The sequence below is a fragment of the Takifugu rubripes genome, chromosome 8, assembly GCF_901000725.2.
Source record: "Takifugu rubripes chromosome 8, fTakRub1.2, whole genome shotgun sequence".
NCBI classification, from domain to species: Eukaryota; Metazoa; Chordata; class Actinopteri; order Tetraodontiformes; family Tetraodontidae; genus Takifugu; species Takifugu rubripes.
The window spans coordinates 3,936,919-3,957,022 of NC_042292.1; the positions used below are offsets into that span (position 1 = coordinate 3,936,919).

Sequence of the window (20,104 nt, forward strand, 5' to 3'; positions counted from 1 at the left end):
AGGCCCAGACTTCCCTCTCCCAAGCTACTTCTTCCAGCTCGTCCGGGGGATCTCCAGGTGTTCCCAGACCAGTCGAGAGACATAGTCTCTCCAACATGTCCTGGGTCTTCCCGGGGGCCTCCTACCGGAGGGACATGCCCTGAACACCTCACCAGGGAGGCGTCCAGGGAGCATCCTAACTAGTTGCCCAAGCCACCTCATCTGGCTCCTCAACGCGGAGGAGCAGCGGCTCTACTCCGTGCTCCTCCCGGATGGCAGAGCTTCTCACCCTATCTCTAAGGGAGAGCCCAGCCACCCTACGGAGGAAGCTCATTTCGGAGGCTTGTACCCGTGATCTTGTTCTTTCAGTCATTACCCAAAGCTCATGACCATAGGGTGAGGGTAGGAACGAAGATCGACCGGTAAATCGAGAGCTTCGCCTTTTGGCTCAGCTCTCTCTTCACCACTATGGACCGGTGCAGAGTCCGCATTACTGCTGATGCCGCACTGATCCGCCTGTCGATCTCCTGCTCCATTCTTCCCTCACTCTTGAACAAAACCCCAAGGTACTTGAACTCCTCCACTTTGGTCAGGAAATCCTCCCTGACCCGGAGAAGGCACTCCACCTTTTTCCGAGAACCATGGCCTCGGATGTGGAGGTGCTGATTCTCATCCCAGCCGCTTCACATGCGGCGGCGAACCGATCCAGTGATTGTTGGAGGTCACGGGCCGATGATGCCAACAGGACCACATCATCTGCAAAAAGCATAGACCCGATCCTGAGGTCACGAAACCGGACCCCCTCAACACCATGACTGCACCTAGAAATTCTGTCCATAAAAGTTATGAACAGAATCGGTGACAAAGGGCAGCCCTGGCGGAGACCAACACACGTCACACAAGTCACATGTTAGTCCTGTATATTAGCAAACAGTAAAGATCACTCACCCGGAAATAAAACAAGGAAAATATTTCTCTTCTGAGAGATACAGTATATTACTCCTGCTTTTCTAAAAGAGAGCAGAAAAGCAGAAGTAAATGATGCTTACATGCACAGCACTTTTCCACTGGGGAAAAACATCTTGGACTCGCAATAGACAAAGTGTGCAGCATTCAGTCCCTGTTGACAGGACACTATCAAGCTACAGCAGCTGTTTATTCTGGAAGCTAGGTGGAGGACAGCGCTGTCATGGCGTTCCAAGATCAGTAGCTGCTTTGACGGTTTGCTATTTAGACAAAGGGGGAAATACAATGATCCATGGATTTCTATTTGGCAGCAGACAGACTTATGCAGATTCTACCTGTAGAGGAAGTCGTCAAACACTTTGTGGGGCTTTGTAGTGACTGCCAACTCATAAAAGGTTATAATCGCTGCTAGCTTGTTTTGCATTCAAAAAAGATATTAGACAGTTTTTTGACATTAACATCAATGTTGGAGTAAGCAATTTCAATGAAATAGTCCGCTGTGTCATTTTTATAACCCCCCCCCCCCATTTTCACAACTCAAATATGACCAGCCACAGGGTAAGCATCAACATGGAAACAACAGCTTGCAGGAAAAAGGTTGATTTTATTTTTACAAGAAATGTACAAGCTATATCACACTCAGGAGGAATAAAGGCAACTGGTCTGGGAAAACAGAAGAGGAGGCGGTGAGTAAATATGACCATCACAGTGAGCCAACAAAGAATGTCGGGTGGCACCATCCTTGTTCGCTAAGCCCAATGAAACGTGACCTAAGCCCTCATAGCAATAATAAAAACCTTAAACAATGTCTTCAAGAGCCAGTCAAACATGACTGAAGTCCCTGAACCCTTAGGAGCGAGGGAGTCACCCGATTGTGCAGTGCAGGGTTGGGGAAAAAGAGAGAGAGGCAAAAGCAACTTTTTCTTTTATACCCTCACCAACTAACCGACCTGTCAGACAAAGAGCACAATAGTCTATTAGAGGGTTTAAAAAAAAAAAAAAAAAAAACTTGTGCAGTTTCCTTGGTGGCGTTTTGGAAGAATCCTTGAATCTCAATAAGATATTTCATTAAGTCTACATTGTCAGTCTCTAAACAGCAGAGAAGGTCGAAGGTCAATCAAATGCTGAAAACGCATGAAGAAAAAGTATAATTGTAGTTGTGGCACTAGTGCAAGCAGTCTACACTCAAAACTACATTTTCCAAATATGACCTAATTCTTTCGATTTGTGTCTTAGCCGTACAGTTGTATATTATCACCTTGTTTTTGATTGTTGCTATTGTTTTGGAACAAAGGAACTGAGGAATAAGGAAGGGGGCCACTTCAAGTTGAAGTAAACTAAGAAAGACAGTGTACTGTTGAGAGTCCGGTCATCAAAAATGGACACTGGGTTGTTCCTGGAAGCGGGCCATGGGGACTGTTGCCAACCCCAAAGTGTTGGTATATTATGACCTTGGAATGAGACTTGGCAATTTACTGAATATCTTCCAAATTGCCTACTTTAACTTTTAAAGTGACCTGTCCATTCCAGAATGGATTTTCCAATGATTACAGTAACCTTTTTAGAGTACCGCTACACATTTACAATAGCACAGCAAAAGCACATGTTAAAGTATAAAGTTACCTATTTAATGAGGGTCCTAATAGGCTATTCAAATCTCCTTCGTTGTTACCAAATTTGAGTATCCCATTTAAAAGCTTTGATTTTCACCATTGGTCAGAGGGTCAACAAAATCACTCACCTGAGTTACAACAGGTGAGAGCGCAAGCACCACAAAAAGTTGAATAACCAGTCCATTAGCAGTATCAAGTTATTGATGCAAGTAAAAAAAAAAGACACCTGTTGCAAAAATTACGATAGTGGATATTGCTGCCACTTGTCTTGGCTTCCATGGGGACAAAAAGGGGTTAAATAGTAAAAAGATGGGGTGAAAACATTGTTCTCTTCTCTCAGAGGTAATTACATATTGATCCCAGTCAGCAAGAATCTAAACTGTGACACTGACTTCTGTCTGAGGGGCAACTTTGTCTTTTCTTCTTCATCCTCTTCTAATGCTGCTGGTGGAGCAAAATAATTCGGGGTGAATTACATTTTCATGGAAGTGTCCTTCCTCCCTTAGCTGCTGCTTGCAGGCATGTGTTCTTATGAACTTTACAATTACTTGATAATTGAATGGTGAATGTACTTTTATTCACTCTTTAAGGGAGACTTTTTTTTTAGAATTTTAAGCTCTAGTCAGACATCAGACATGGTCTGTCCAATGATCCAGCAGTGTCCCACTGCTGATGAATTCAGTGTTTATTTAGCATTTGAAGCCATAGTTTGATGTCTGAAAAGCAGGAGGCAACTATAAAACCCCTTTCTCTGCTAATCTGAAGGATATGCTTTCGATTTCATGGCTAAATAAGATTCTTTATTATTATTGGAGACCAATTTCTGCAACTCTCCCAGGCTATGGTTCAGTGCCAATGTGCACAATCTGACTCACACTAAGATTCCAATTGAGCCAACTGAGTTGTTGTATCACAAAGCCCGTGGTGGGTGGGTCTGCACAAAAAGCTTCTCCCAAACACCTGTGGCCCTCAAACATCTTTGAAAATCTAAGAGCAGCTTTCTTCCCTGTGGTCCTCACTTGTGCACAATTTCATTATTGATATTTTGGAGACTAAATATCTGCATTGACAGATTATATCATTTATATGAATAATTCCTAAACACCTAAAAATTTGCACTTTTTTCCACGACCATCAATTCTTGACCTTCTTTTCACTCTTTGCAAATACCAATCGTTGACATTAGCTTTTCGTGACACCAAAACTTTTCAGCTCAATGCTAAAATTTATGATCCTGCACTGCTCATTCCACATTTGCACTGGCAGTGTTTCTCACAGAAACAAAGGTGATGATTTGAAAGGAAACAAGGCTTCTTAAAAAATAAAGCAACAAATTATACTTTTGGGGATTAAGGATGTCTGTATCGAATCAGACTTCAAGAACCTCATATTACTAAGCTGCTCCTTCAGACCTAAAAGACCTTTATCTCTCACTTAGTAATCATGTCATTCTAAAATCCATATGCTAAAATCACATTAGAAGGTTTACATTATTTATTTATTTTTTTTAGTGTGGATTGTGAGTGGATAATGTAAAATTTGAAAAAAAAAATTTAGGATACTTATTAGTTAGCATCTTCCAGGCTTCAGGTTTAACTCTGGCTCTTTGCAGTATTAACATGATATTTTCACGCATTCCTGGTCTTTTCAGACTCTTAGCACAAAAAATGTGGATCCCTTTAAAAAAAAAATTCTTGGTGGGAGTGTTTGACAGTGTGGGCAATTTCCACCTCCATGACTAAAAAGTTTATTGTTCCTGTTCAGACCGTCAAACCTCATGATCAAGATATTTCCCCTGTTGATATTTTTAGGAAATAAAATATTTGCTATTTACAAATTAGTTTTCTTAAAAGGTCTATTGAAGCAACAGAGATAGCTTAAATATAGCATCTCATGGGCTCATTAGTTCATTTTCTTCAACCCCATATTCTAAAAGTGGTGTATATCTTTTAGAAAACAGTGTTTTAGTCATTCCACCTTCACTTTCTTGTTTCAAACCCAATCTATCATTTCCAGGACCTCAAGGCCAAATTCACTCACATTATTGAAAATAGGCAGAATTTCTTCAAAATGTGACCCTATTTTGTATTGCAGGTGTCCAAAGTGGCTGGACAAGTCAATACTCTCATATATAAATCAAGAGAATGGAATAAAAAGGACACCATTCAGTTGCTGGATGGAATTATTTCAAGGCGAATACTTCTAAAGTGCTGGCACAGACATTGATAATTAGTGCTTCTCTCAATGTTTCTTGAGTTTCTTCTTCACGCTTACTGTTCCCATTTAAGTCCAAATGATACATCCTGTGATTTATCAGCCTCTCTTTTTCTGTTGGGCTTTTTAATTGATTGGCAGAATGTGTTCTAAGCAGATTAAAAGAAATTGTTATATTGAACCAGATATTATGCAGCATTTGTCCTGTTATCGAGAACACATGCGAGAACAAAACTTCCAATAACATGTCCCATCGCACTCTTGAATGTGTCGCATAATTGTTTTAATAGAAACACACCAACAGTGGAGGTGTCCTAATTCGATTCGACATTGGTCTTTCAAATTTAACTTTAATTGGTTCATGGAAGATTTGGCCATGATGGCTTCCAAGATTGGTATTGGTTAATGAGATCTAAGACCACCTTGGTTACTCAAAATAAAAATGTCAGACAAGGATTAGCCAGTGTTTTTGGCCAGGGCTGATGCAAGACAATAAAACAATTTTCATTCATTTGGAAGAGTGGTTTTAATGTCAACTAATCACTCCAAACATCTGCAGCAAGAGTGATGTTGTTTAGAACAAAGTCATGACCTTTAAGACTTAAAATTATACCCAATACCAATAACAGACATTAATGTAGCTCCTGTCTGAGGACATGAATTGTATTACTTTAAAAAAATAAATAAATACATGAGCGACATTGCGGCTTCATGATAATTGTGAGATTAGATGTAAGTATAATTTCAATATCTGAAAAACTTGAGGTTTTCTCAGAAAAGCAACACAGATGTTGTTTATTTATGGCACATGTGGATCAACTGCTCAGAAGAGTCATGATGGCGTATTTGAGGACAATGATGGTGCTTTTGAAGTTGAAATTTTTTTTAATGCAAAGTGGCAATTTTTGTGCTTAAGATGCAGCAGCAAGCTTGGGAAGGAATTCTCCAACTTCCAAGACCATGTTGAGTTTTTCATCATTAAAAAAAATGTTGACGTCAAAAGGCTCAGTTACTGGGAAACATGCAATGGTCAGCAGGAGCAGGGAGCCTGTGAAGATATCTGAATATGGACACTGCATGTTTGGTAGCCAAGGGGAATAGTTCCCCAATCTGGCTGGGAATGTCACCTTTTTAGGAGAGGTCACTGTAGTATGTATGCTGTCTGAACTTTCTCTTCAGGGAGGCACTTTTCTAGTGTACAGCTGTACTGTAGTTTTTCTGTCTCCATATTGCACAATGTAAACTTACTTCCTGATCAGTGATTTGTGGCTTTTTATTTAAAAATGTCTCCGGAGTGTTTTTTTGGACAAAATCTTCAGGAGTGAGCATTGGAAAAACACGACATTTAAAGACATTTTGTTCCTGTGCCAGAATTGCATTGTTACCTCAAAGGAAAGCAAACATCCAGTCCCGCTGAAAGGGTTTGAACTTTTTTTTTTTAGCATGAGTATGCCCTTCATACATACATGGAATGGCTGTTCAGGCTAAAGGTTTTAAAAAGTTAAGAAACTACAGAACACAGTTAAAACAAATAAGTGAATAATCTGTAAAGTCAGTACAATTACAAGTACAATTATTCAGATAGAATATTGATGACTGAGGAAATTATTTAAAATGACCTACCGGTTATAACACAGTCAGGATGGTTGCATAATGAGAGAGCTCCTGGTTGAACCACATTAGAGAAATCCCCTCATAACAAAATAACTCATTCCAGATGCTCTGTCATGCTCCATAAGTATGTTTTTAAGTTAAATTAAAACAAACAGTAGACATGCAAAGCATAATAAAGAAAGGGTTTTACCTGAAAAGAAAACAATGTAAGCCTGGATTATGACTATCCATCTCTACAGAGATCTGCAAAGTGCTGAAGGATAATATAGTTCAGTTCCAAACCCTCATTCCCGCTAGGCTGTGCGTGAGACATGAGGGAACTGCAACCTATAATACTAGGAGGAGGTTACGTGCAGGGAAGAGGTTACACCGTGACAACCATCAAACTTCCGGACACTCATGGAACAGGTGCATCAGTGTTTTTTTTTTCCTTTCCATCTCAACCTAAAGGATTCAACGCACAGCTTGAGGGCAGCAAAGTTAATTGTGCAATTTTTCCGAACTGTCCACTATTAAATAGACTGGTGTGTTCGTAGCCTGGAACTTTATTTTTGACCTGCTTTCTTCTTTCTTCCACCATGAGAATGTTGCAGGTAAAGGCCTCTCCCTCCAGGCGGAAAGGGGGGACTTTTCCCTTCAAGCTCCTATGGGTGGCTCAACGGGGTCGGTTCAACAGACTCATAGAGAGAGAGTTACACAGACAAACTATTGTTAATTTGATGTTTATCAATATGCTAGTTGTATATTCCCTGCCAATACTTCTGAAGAGGGAGGAGAGCACCAGATTTTTGAGTGGAAGTCAGGGGAGGGGCAGACGCATGGATGCAAAACAGATCTTTTAAAATAGCCTCATTTAATATAAATGGTGTACTTGATCCGTATACGGGGGGCATTGTATCTCAATATGTATGATAAAATCCAAGTAGCTTTCTTCCAGGAGTCACTGCTCAAAGACTCTGAACAAGCTCACCTGAACGAATCAGGATTTACACACGTTGACTTTTCTTGTCATGGATCGGGGATGCAGAGAGGAGTGGCAAATTTGAAATCCAGTGCTGTATATTACAAACATGAACCAGTACATAAGGATTGGGAAGGCAGATTTTTTTTGGTTAAATTGAGTTGTTTTGTCTCCTTAACGTGCATGTTGTTGCATTGTGTGTTCCTAACAGCAACTATTCCTTCCATATACTGGTAGTTGATCTAATGATTTAAAAAAAATATATATGGGGAGGAGATTTTAAAATTCAACTAAATTGGGAAAATGTATTAATCAAATTGAAACAAAATATAACGCAAAAATATTAGATTAAATACTTGGATGCTTGAAGTGGGGATCAGAGGAGAGAAACCCGTTGAGCCGCATGACTTACATGCTCACAATGTCTACTTGTGTTTTGATTACTTTTCATGCTTAAAATAATTTTTTTTTTTTTTTTTTATGGTGGGTAACTGTAGTAATGAATGGCTAAGACTGTAATAATTGTATGAATGACAAATTGACATTTTCAAAATAAAGACAAAGTTTCACAACACCATTTTGAATTAACTGATTTATTTACAATGTTTTCTTCCATCAGCTCACTCCTGTTTGGTTATGTTCCATGTAACCAAATAACGGTAACAATAAAACCCCCACAGATCAGATGACCTGTTGTCAGGGTTCCACTCTTTAGGGTGCCATTAGCTCTCCTGGATGTGCTTTTTTATTGCTTAGATCCATTGCGGAATACCAAGACACCCAGTAACATTGAAAAAGATGGAAACTTTATGGAAACTGGCATGTTTATAAAGCAATTACCTTTTTTATTGCGAATCAAAAATGTATACTGTAAAGTTAAGACCATTTCACAGATTATGTGCCATTTACGGAGGCTTTTGAGAAACTGACAAGAGCTGAGCTTTTGCACGAAGCAGTACCAACTGCAGGCGTCTGTCGCTCCCCACCTCTGCCTGTGTGATTGTAAAATTCATTACACTGCTGAAAACACTGCATTTACTGACCCATTCTAGGGATTAAAGATAAGCAGCAAAATGAGAACTTGCAGAACCAAATCAGTACACTTTATATTTTGTAGGTGGCAGCTTTGTTGAACTGGTGTTTGAGCAGCTGGTGCTTGGTTCTGTGATTTATTTATTTATTTATTTTTTTTAGCAGGGATATAATGCTCAGAGGCAGAGAAGGTAATTTCATTTTTTGCTTAATCCCATCTGGACTGGCCGTGTCTTTGTTTTTACCCTCTAACCATGAGCAAATTTTAGCTCACCTTTTCTGTGTCAAAAACTCAAGGTTGTTTCATTCAGTCTAACTGCTGCTGGGATGGGAAATAAGGGAAATGAGGTCTAAAGTTAAAAATGAAATGTTTCTTTTATAAATTAATCTACTGTGCAGTTGACACACGTTCAGATGCTTTAGCATTGTTAAATATTGTATCAGAATATGTAAATACAAAAACAATAAAATATGAACATAGACATTCAGATGTTCTCCTCTGTACTCCGTTGAAGCACCAGTTGAACAGTTACAGCCTGCAGTCATCTTGAGTATGATGACCCAAGCTTTGCACGTCTGGATTTGGGGATATTCTGTTTTGATTCTTTGCAGATCCTTTTGCAGATTACATCAGGACAATCATTTTCAGGTCCCCTGAGACTGGGTTCGTCAGGACTCCAGCTTGGTTACTCAAGGACATTCAGATTTGTCCCTCAGCCACGTCTGTGTTGTATCGGCTGTTTGCGCATTCATTATTATGGATAAAGGTGATTTTTTTTTGCCTAGTTTGTTGGTGCTATGGATTAGGGTTTGATCAACTATCTATTTGTGCTTTAATCCCATCAGCTTTCTTTCAACTCCGACCAGCCTCCCAGTCCCAGCTGCTGGAAAAAAACCCTCACATAATAATGGTGCATCACTGTAGCATTGGTTTTCATGTCTTTCACCGAGAGGCCTCTGTCAGTGGTGGTTGATCTTGTGGAACCTCCCTCCATCTGCAGGCAGGATCTCTGAAGCTCAGAGTGACCAGTGATTTTTTTTTTTTTGGCCAGCACTGGGCTGACTCCCATTTATTCCAAACTTCCAATGTTTCAAAAAGATAAAGGCCACTGTGCTAATGGGAATCTTCTGTGCAGCAGATTAGTATCTGTATGCTTTGTAACCTTCTTCAGATCTCTGCTTTAATATAATCCTGTCTCTGAGCTCTGCAGAGCAGTCCTTCAGACCGTATTGGTTCCAAATCTTGTCCAATCAATTTGTAGAAATATCCAAAAGAAGATAATGAGAAATTGAAGGTCTACTGAGCTAAAGTTCAAGTGAAGTAAAAGGTCTAACTATTTGTGTCAGGGCACTATTTCAGGTTTTTGGGTTTTCTTTAGCATATGAATTGATTAAATTATGTTTCCACTTTGATATTCTGTGATAATCCATGGAGATCAAATGAAGAATATACTTTTTAAAAAAGTATATTCGTATCTGTTTAGATGATACGTACTTTGTTTTGACATATATGAAAATTTACACTTGAATGGAACCTTTAACTTCCACATTAATATGAATTCAAATAGTAAAAACACAGATATTACTGTGAGAGTTGTACATCAATGTAATACAATTCAATTTCTGATAAATGTAAAGGTTAATATGTGAAAATTCTATAAGTAGATTATTCTATTCAAGATATACTCAGTCCACACATCCATCAATTCTCAATAAAATATATTGGATGCTATATTCAATGAGTCATGATGGTAAAACGCACTGAGCCTAAGCTCCAAACATCATATTCAAATGGGGTTCGAATATGACAAATCAGACGTTCTACAGTAAGCCAGGAAGGACTGCCCTTTCAGCCAAATATGGCATGTCCACTATATATATTCACCTCTCAGAAAGGCCATTCTGGCAAACACATACTCTAAGAAAAATGGGGGAAAAAAAGAAAACTATGTTATATATAAGAAACTCTAATCTTTCCCAAATGTTACATTGCATGTGATGCATGAGGCAAAAGTCTCTCAATATTCTGTCAAGACGCTCAAATTCTGTTAATTAAGTCCACTGTGACACATTGATTAACTTTAAATCCTTCATCTCTGCAGAGAAGCTCTTCCAAGCTGACCAGAGAGCAAAAGATATTACACTGCAAGTCTTGCATACAGCCTAAATCTGTCAAGAAAGGTTTGATTAGGGCCCCCTTCTATTTTGTCATCATCCTTTTTTCCATTTACTCTCCTTGTCTTGTCTCCCTACCAACCCATGTCTGTGGAGGACTCTAAAATAAGAAATCCCTTCCTGCAGATATAATTAATCACTCTGGGAGAACAGGGCATGTAATTATTTAGGTTACCACAGTATTCTCCAAACCTCCATCCTACCCTGCTTTCACTCTACATCCAAGCAAGGGTTTTATTAGACAAGGAGCAAAACAAAGATGGCAGCAACAGTAATGTGTTTAGTGTCACTTCGATTTTTTTTTTCTTTTTTGAGGAACTAAAATGGCATCAAGACAAAAAGGTTGATTAAAATGGAAGGACGGGTTTATGATATGTTGTCTAGTAGATGTGATTCTTGTATAAAGACATAGCTCATGTATTTTAGTTTCTTCACAGTTTTTTCAACCCCTAATCATAATACAGTAAGTGCTCATAGACAGCACACTTTTTGAGAAGCAGCAAGAAAGGGGGAGGTGGGATCTCCTTGCCTTTTCCTACCTCCCTGGACTCTCGAGCAGGCAATTATGCACACTCCCCCGAGCTGATAAAGAGTTCAGCGTTAGTTCAACAAAAGCTTGATATGTCACAAAAACACATTCTCTGGAATAGCTGTGGTTCACTTCTGAATCGCCCTAAATAGGGGAGACCTTAGCTGAAATCCCCATGTACCAGCCCATGGTAAGTTGCCACTGTGCAGCGTCAGCGTTAAAAGGCAAGACAGGAAGCAGGCCAGCAATGAGAGAACTGTCAAATGGATAACACAGGTGCTTGAATGAAATATGGCAGCACTTGTCAGGAGGGTGATGGAGCCCGTCTTCCCCAAAGGAAATTGTGGATGGATGCTTTCTTCAAGGGCCAATGCCAAATATGCATAATGGGAATTCTTGGTTAAGCTGTGTTATTAAGGGGGTGTCATGTTGTTATCCTGCTCCTTGGCCAAGTTAATATTTACCCTGTCTGAAAGCCAGACACCTAATTCAAACTCAAAAAGTAATCATGGTTAAGATGCAGGGTTTATTGTGAAACAGAAAAACAGTAATGTACAAACTCTATACTGCCCATATAAATTGGAGTTTTAAGATCTTACTAATGAATTCTAATATTCACACACTTCTAAATACTCCATGTTTTTGCTATTACAATTAAAGCAGTTTTGATTTTAATGGTAGGGCTAATTTATATTTACAAATATATCTACATTAGACAGTCTGTAATGCTTAACCTTTAATCACAATTTTCTTGTGGTGTCACTTATGCTTGATGTCTTTTTCCTTGTAATCCAACAAAGACGGCTCAGACAGCCAAGGTCGTACAGCCTGGAAAAATACTGTCAATACAAAGTTGTCTGACAGGAGTGATGAGGGGTTTACTTTGGGGATGGAGGTTCAAGCACACCTAATCTGACCAATTAGCTCTTTGTCTTCTACAAAAGACTTAGCTTTATAGAGTAATCAAATGAATCCCCGAACCTCATAAAAAAAATAAAAAGAAAGCACAGTGGTAGTTTGAAAATCACCCCAAGTTTTTACATATAGTGGCTGCACCATGCCATGCAGTGCCATTCACTGCATAGCATATTAATTCCCATTCGTGTGAATAACTGCATTTGCACAGTGGGCACTGTGCTGTCTCTCTGGAGCATCCCAGAATTGTTACACAGGGGTTCACGCCTTAATGAAAGTGGCACAGGGAAATAACCACTAAAATAACAAAAGGAAGTACATTATAACTTCAAACTGTGGTGTTTGATGTGTCATTCCACAACTGTAAATCAAGTATTACTGTTGAGAAAGTCAAACTGAAAAGTTGTTTTCTGATTTTATAACATAACATTCAAATTACATTCAAAGTAGGTCTATAAACAGACCTACTGCAAATTATGAAAGCATTTGCAAATCTTATTAGCGTATAGGTGATTCGAATAAATGTGTACATTACGATGGGCTCCTTTGGCCTTATCGTTCTTATCCGTGTTGAAATGTTTATGCAAGCCGGTGTCGTCCCCTCTCCCCTGACACATCTGTCTTTTATTTCTCTTCATCAATTCAAATTAAATTACAATTTATATAGTGTCTTTTACCATTACAATTGCCTCTATTCACAAACAGAAGTCCAGGGCCTGATCCCCAACAAGCAATTGTGGCAAGGAAAATGTTTCCTTCTTCCCTTTAACGGGAAGAGTCCTTGAGCGGGACCAGACTCATATGGGGGGACATTCCGGCTGGGCAAAGGAGGAGAAAGGGAGAGACAGATATAGAGCAAATAGAATTCACGCTGTAAAATATCCCCTAAGAGACCTAAACTATCCCATAAGGAGCATTAATTTATGGGCTTGGGAGAGAAATTGCATAAGGTGAAAAGAGCACTATTTAAATGAGTTTGTGCACTGTTTTTTTCCCCCATCATGGCGAGTGTTGAGGAAGAGCAAAAATGCAAAATTAAATCTGATTCAACTAAGTTGGAAGTACTTGTAGAGGAGGCAAGCTTCCAATAATGCTAGTGCGCTCCAGCGGGACACTTGGGCCATTGGTGCGCACAACAAAGCAGCTGGTCAGCGCCATGTCTGGCCTAACAATTTGCATGAGAACAGTGAATCACTAGGATGACTTTTGGAAGGCCAGCAAACACCTAAGACCCATATTTGGTTTCTTTCAGTGCTTCCCGTGTGGATGGAATGCTTGTCTGCCTATTCTGTGTATCATTGCATTTAAAATGCATCTGAACACAAACCTCCAATCAGCTCCAAGTTGGCATAGATGGTTTGAGATTTGCACTTGCCCTTCTAGGGTACTATATTTACATCCAATTACGACCACCATAAATACTTCCAAGTTTGATAAACCGGACTGCTTGTGCTAACATTTCTAATTTGTAGATTGTCCTCGCAGTATTTTTCCTAACACTAAGGCCAAGATGCTAAATGGACAGTGCATTTTGTTTTGCTCACTTCAGACAGTGCACACTGCTAATAGGTCTGCTTGCACATTTTTGTAAGTAATGTGAATTTTGCAAATTTTAATTCACGCACACATTTAATAAATAGGGGCCCAATACTTTAAAAACGTGTCATTGCGAGGGGGAAGACAGTTAATCAAAATTATATGCTATAGAGATCCTTCATCCTTCCTCCACATCATCAAACTCAAATGCTGGTATAAACAGTAAAGGCAAGCTCACTTGTGCTGTGAATTGAAACATAAAAGGATCTGATTGTTAGCATTCATCTTTGAGCTAAAATCCAATTCAAGGTTGATCATGTCCCATTATATTCTTTGCATAGAAATGCTGTGACACCTTTCATAAAAGAGAGTTAAACCTTGGAACATTTCACTAAAAACAATCATCCTGCATTCCTCAACAGGGAACAATGCAGAAGCCATGAGTAGTTGCTTAAGTACATCTTACCATTTTTTTGTTCCCAAATCTTTTCATCAGTGATTAAAACACTTAAGCAATTAGCTTCTCTTTTCTCCTTCCCTGTTCTGCTGATTTCTGCAGCTGATAATTGTCCTATTAAAAGTTTCAGGGTGGTAAACTATTCTAACTAAACAAAGAACTTTGACAAGTTCTTGGACTTGTGCTCCTGCTGTAATGCACCGATTTTCATTTTGTGAAAGCACCCCAGAGGCTGTTCTGGACTGATACAATGCCTCTTCTGTTGTACACACAGTAAATGCATTCAGACATTCAGAGTGATTCTGTTTGTTGAATTATTTCATGATATACTATACAGTCTATTGTCCACAAACAGATTTTTTTCAATGCATCGGGGAAAATCAACTATACACAAGGGTTGTACTAGTAGTTGCGATTTGCAAATTTCAAATTAGATACCAGTAAATGCTGACCAGTAATTCCTTGATCAAATGCTGACCAGAAAAGTCTGAAAGATCCCACTCTTGCTGGATCGGTATTGCATGATAATTTGACTGTCTACATCACAAAATGAAAAGAAAAGTTAAAATCTGATATTCAGTGTTAGGACTGTCTGCCTTTATGTGACTTTTGAAGAGTAGAAAACGGTGGTATTGCACTACACTACAGAAATGGCACAAATTGAGCATTGGGTCTGTGTTCAGCATGTCAGGAAAGTTATTTTTGTGTTTACGTCTGTACTACAATAATACGGACACACAGGTCATGTTTTTTTTTTGTCTTGTCAGGGAGACAAGCACGTTCACCTGTTCTCGCATCTAACACTGTAAATGACTTCCTGGTATGACAGAAGCCTTAGATGACTTTTGGCCCTCCCAGGGCTGGGTTCCCCATACCTGCTAAAGATGCATCACACATTCATGTGACCTTATTCAGTTTTTATATGCGGCCTTTGTTTATCAAGTTTCATTTGATGTCCCCACTGACGGCTTGGTATCCAGTGGTTCCTGTTTGTCTTTTTAAAAATTCTGTGTTCATCTTGTGTCTTTTCATATTCCCTTTGTCAGTTCTGTTCCATTTAGGTTACCTGGGTGACTTTCACCTTTGTCTATTTTCCATCAACCTGTGTCCAATTATTCTTGTGCATCCTCTGTACTGAAGTATCTGTCAGCTCATCTTGTTTTCTTTCTGCTTCATCTTTATGGCATTTCTTGGCACTAATATTTTCAGTTTTTATCTTGTCTGTTGTGCATTGAAGACCTTTAAGCAATTTAAGTACTTGTTAAAATCTCAAATTAAAAAGCAAATATGTCCTAACCAAGAGATGCTTTTGGAAATTATTTCATGTATTTGATGCTCGTAGACATACTGTATTCATAAAAATATGCTAATATGTTGCTGTTCCAGTTTTTAAAACAGTTTTTTCACCAAATATAGCTAAATATTTAATTCCTTTCAATCTTGCATTGAAAGCCAGTGAAACCTGACTGTTTTATCTGCTCCTAAGAAAGCTGAGAAGTCATCTGACAGGCCTTACACAGCTTCAAGTCCACTGGCACTGTGTATCAGCCTTTCATGAAATTCTAGACTCTCAACAATTAAAATGGGAGACGGAGCCATGAGGAAGAATTTGATCAGTAAATAATAAGACAAACGCAAAAAAAAAAAGACCAAAGAAAGCAACATGGCCTTGATTAAGGTTAGGAATACGAGTTCACCCTTCAATAAAAGGGTTGTTATATTACCGAGTGAGAGGTGGAGGAAATATAATGACAAGGACATAGCGAAGAACAAAACCCTCTGGCTCCCTTTAAAGGATCCTTAAGTGAGAGAAAGATAAAGCAAACACAGTGAAAATAATCATCCAATACCCTGGCAATGTTATTTTGAATGTACTGGCCTTGATATCCAGGGATCGTTTTACAGGTGAACAGGCAGAGGTTGGAAAATGAGATTTAAGGTCATGAATGAGAGCACCATCACCTTTGTGATAAACCTCTGCAAGTGACAGCATCCTGTTGACCAACCCCAAGGGAACGTCTCCAGTACAGATATGTAACTGAGGAAGAAATCTATAAGTATCAGTTTTACTACTTCCTTTCAATTTGCCTGAAACTTTTTTACTGACTTAACCCTTTAAAGCCGTTTGTATCATATTTGATACGCGAGATTCTGAGACGTCTCTTTTTTTCTAAACCAAAATCAAGTGTGGCAGACCACTGTCCTCTCCAGAACCAACTCCAACACCACCCCGTAAAAGAGGCTGCAGTGTGCCTCTTGTGCTAAAAAGTGCTATGCAAAAAAACCAAAGAGAAAAATGTTGTTGTTCATGTTCTATATTGTCAAAATGTTATGGGCAAACTTTGTTTTTGTGTCTAAAGTTAACATAGTTGTGAGCTAAAAGTTGCCAAAATCGCCTAATGTATCATATTTGATACAAAAAAAATGTCATAAACAAAATAAAAAAAAATTGGGATTTCGTTAAAAGGTTCAATAAACATCTCATTTCCAAAAAAATAGAATTTTCTGGCTATTTTTTGATGTGTCATGCTTTATTAAAGAAAAATCTGAGATACAAAAGATAAACTTTGGGGACTGACTCAATGACTTCCTGTTGTGACCCTAAAATGATTTCTACCTCAAAAAGAGACTGGAGACTGGCTGGTTGCTGCTATCACATTTTGTCAGGTTTTTAATTATAAATTAATTTCTAAAGAGCTTAAGATGTGTCAGCAAAGCAGTTGGGATTTAAATGGCATTCATTTAAAGTTTATCCCAGACTGTGTGTTGCATTGGAGCACGTACGGCTTTCTTTTGTCAAATACGTTAATCACTGGCTCCATGAGATGGTCTCATCAAAAGCTCGGCTGGCTGTGCTTTTGGGGCCAGCTCAGTAACTGTAGCTGACAGGCTACCAAAGACTGGCTGGCAGGTCCGCTCATCTACTAGGAGCACTTCTCACATTCGACAGCCTGGAACAAATTGGCTGTATGATGATAAGAACCAATTCACACTGCAAATGTTAGTTTTTTTATGCTTTTGTAATAATTTTCTCCCTACATGTTCTCACTCACTCACTCACTACCGCTTGTTCCTCCACTGAGGGTCACGGGGGGACTGGAGCCTATTCCAGCACAATGGGCGGAGGCAGGGTACACCCTGGACTGAACGCCAGTCAATTGCAGGGCTCTACATGTTCTCTTCAATCCAAAAATGAAAGCAGTCAAAGGTTTAATAATGGGTGTTATGAGAGGAAAGATGGAGTTCTCTCTTAGAATTGACCTGTTGTTGTTTCCAGATGTACTCTTAATAATAAGAATTATTGACAATGGCACTGTCAGAAACTTTAAGAGCAATAACAAGCATGTGGCATAGGAATTGATAGATGCTGTCTGAACAAAATTGCCTCATCCAGGGTCTCAATGGGATTTAATTGAATTTCACTATTCAGAAAGACAAAAAAGTTTTATGAAAGGCTTTGGCTAAGATTTATCTGTCCTCCATTATGCTGCTGTTGGGTTTTCTTTGCGCGAAAAGGATGGTACTTGACTGGTTCACAAAATCTGCCCCTCACGTGTCCCCTTTAATGCCCCTTTCGTCACAGATTATGGCATCCACATTCTAACGGAACGCTAATCGAGCAAGTAATTGGTGACACGTTACTCGAGAGGCAAGTCCGTGACCTTCAGTAATTTGGTTTAGCAATGGAGTGGAACAGAGCTTAATAGGTCTCAAGTAGAGCATCTCATATTCAGAATGATACATGGGTCTAAAGTCGGCAAACAAAGAATTTAGAAAAAGTTTTTTTCTGGTCAATTTCATTATATCATATTTAAAGTCACTTGGTTATGGCTGTTCAACTCTACTCAATTCTACTAAAGAAAATAAAGAAATGTATTTCCTGATCAATTGCTTTTGTAAGTCAGGTTCATATACAGCTGTGTGAAACTTTAATGTGATTCAGCTGGCGAGCCTAATGCATTTGTACAAAATGCAACTTTTTCTAGAAAATGGCACTCATTTGTCCACACAAACTCTCTTTTGGTATCTTTTTAACCACATTGCTTAATACAATGTCTTACTAGAGCGGGGTTTACTGTAAAGAAACCCCAATGAAGACATGTGACTTGTGCTACCAGTACCAGATTATCCACTTAAAGGAAAAACACTGATTCAATCGAAAATGATATGATACAAGTCTAACATTTCCTTGATTGCCAACAGGGAGAGAATTAGAGAATTAAATACTTGTGTGATATTACTAGACAGTTATGCACTGAACCTCCATTAAATCGGCAAACAAATAGTTATGCAGCTTATGTGCTTACCGGTAAGCTAAATAGTAAATTAATTAAAGCATTCATAATATGAACATATGAGTCAGACAAGAAAAATCTATATTGTTTTATTGTCATCTTGCAATCTAAATCAAATTTTGCTATTTTAATTAGGGCAAAAACAAAGGACAAACTTGAGAAGGCAGAAACCTCAGGGAGACCCCAGCCCCAGGTAAATTGCCCTTCACTCCATACTGAATGCATGTTTACACGTTTGCGCTGTAATAAACTGTAATAAAATAAATAATTCATCCAAATAATTAATCTCAAAGTGCTATAACAAATACAGCTAAATGCATATGCTAGATATATATATTCACCACAGTTTAATGAACTTTGTAAATCTTCCCAAATCTACTTTAATATGTTACTTAGTTTTATCTCCATGACACAACAATTAATTATTTCATGATGGCTTAATTACATGGAGACATAATGACCAATATCCTGCTCACATAAGTGCTTGCAGGTCCGTGCCTATTAAATTTTTACACAAGTCAAAGTACAATTTAATTCTGCTTGACCTAAAACAAGTGGTGTACTGTTTTCCCCCACATTTTACACCATTCAAAACACCTTTTACTCACACAGCCAAGTGGTCAGCACAGTAATTGTTTTTGACTTTCTAGCAACATAACCCCAGGATGTAGCATTAGCAATTTCACTGTTATTCCCAGATCCAGTTTGACATTTGAGCCTTAACACCCAGGCGTTGTCCCTGTATGGCGAAATTCCTTTCATCATAATGCAGAGGGGGAAAATGAGAACTGAAAAGGACATTTTCTCTGCAAAGGACATCCTCTGCTGTTTATATGTAACCACCGCGGGGTGGATCCGCCAAAGGCTGTCCCTGCGGATATAAAAATACCATTGACAGCGCTTTACCATAATTCGAGGGCATGCTTGAGGAAATGTTGTCTTTAATTATGAATTGTCCTGTATAAATGTAAGGATCTCATGCAATATAATCATTTTCTTTGCCTCGGGCGAAGTTCTAAAAAAAGGAAAAGAGAACCATACTGGGGTCTAGTTTCAGTGAAGCATATAAGTTTCCAGCCTGCAAGTAGAAGTCAAGTGTCTTGGACCTGTTGCATTGTTTTTTATTATGTATAATTTCAGCCGGGCTTGCAGTAATGCAAAACTTCACGGAAGGTATTGAAAGCCTGCACTGTGTTTTCAGATGGCCTCCAGTAGCCCAAGACCTAGAGAACTTGAGCGCAAAAGAAGATTCGAACCGACTGGCACCATGCCTGGCTCTGTTGGGGTGCATTCAAAATTGACTAGTGTAACTGACCTGTCACCATTTCTTTTCAGATGCTTGACAGTTTCAGTCCAGTATTTTATTTTATTTTTCAGTTTCCACTGAACAGATATTGCATTGACAATATGTGCAATGTATGCTTTTTGACATTTATAATAAAGGTTCAAAGTTTTACATTTTGATGGATATTGGTCTGGAGTAAACATGTTATATTTTCGCTACAGTCTTTAATCATAATTCTGTTGGCAGAAAGGTGAAATGAAAAAAAAAAGCTTTGCGGTGACACATTTATACAGATTTGGATTCATTAGACACTGGTGGGCCTTATAATTAGCCACACATTGATCCTGGGGAAAGTTCCTATGACAGAGTGAGGAATAAAGCAGGGCAGTTTGTATCAGTGGACCAGGTGGATGTAAAACCCTAGGTTTAAAACTAACAACAAGACACTGGCATTGATAAGCTAAAGATGTAGCTCTAAGGAGGCAGCAGAGAATAATACACCAATTTTCAATCTTCTGCTTGGCCAGCCTTCT

General features: G+C 38.8%; 1 long non-coding RNA gene across 1 annotated transcript in view; it reads left to right on the forward strand.

Annotated features, from left to right (window-relative positions):
* Nucleotides 1–19,723, forward strand: part of LOC115250756 (uncharacterized) — a 45,607-nt gene extending 25,884 nt beyond the window's left edge. The window contains exons 2-3 of the long non-coding RNA XR_003889338.1: nucleotides 18,422–18,479; nucleotides 19,488–19,723. This is a non-coding gene — a long non-coding RNA (uncharacterized lncRNA). The remainder of the gene's footprint in view (nucleotides 1–18,421; nucleotides 18,480–19,487) is intronic.
* The last annotated feature ends 381 nt before the right edge of the window (nucleotides 19,724–20,104 follow it).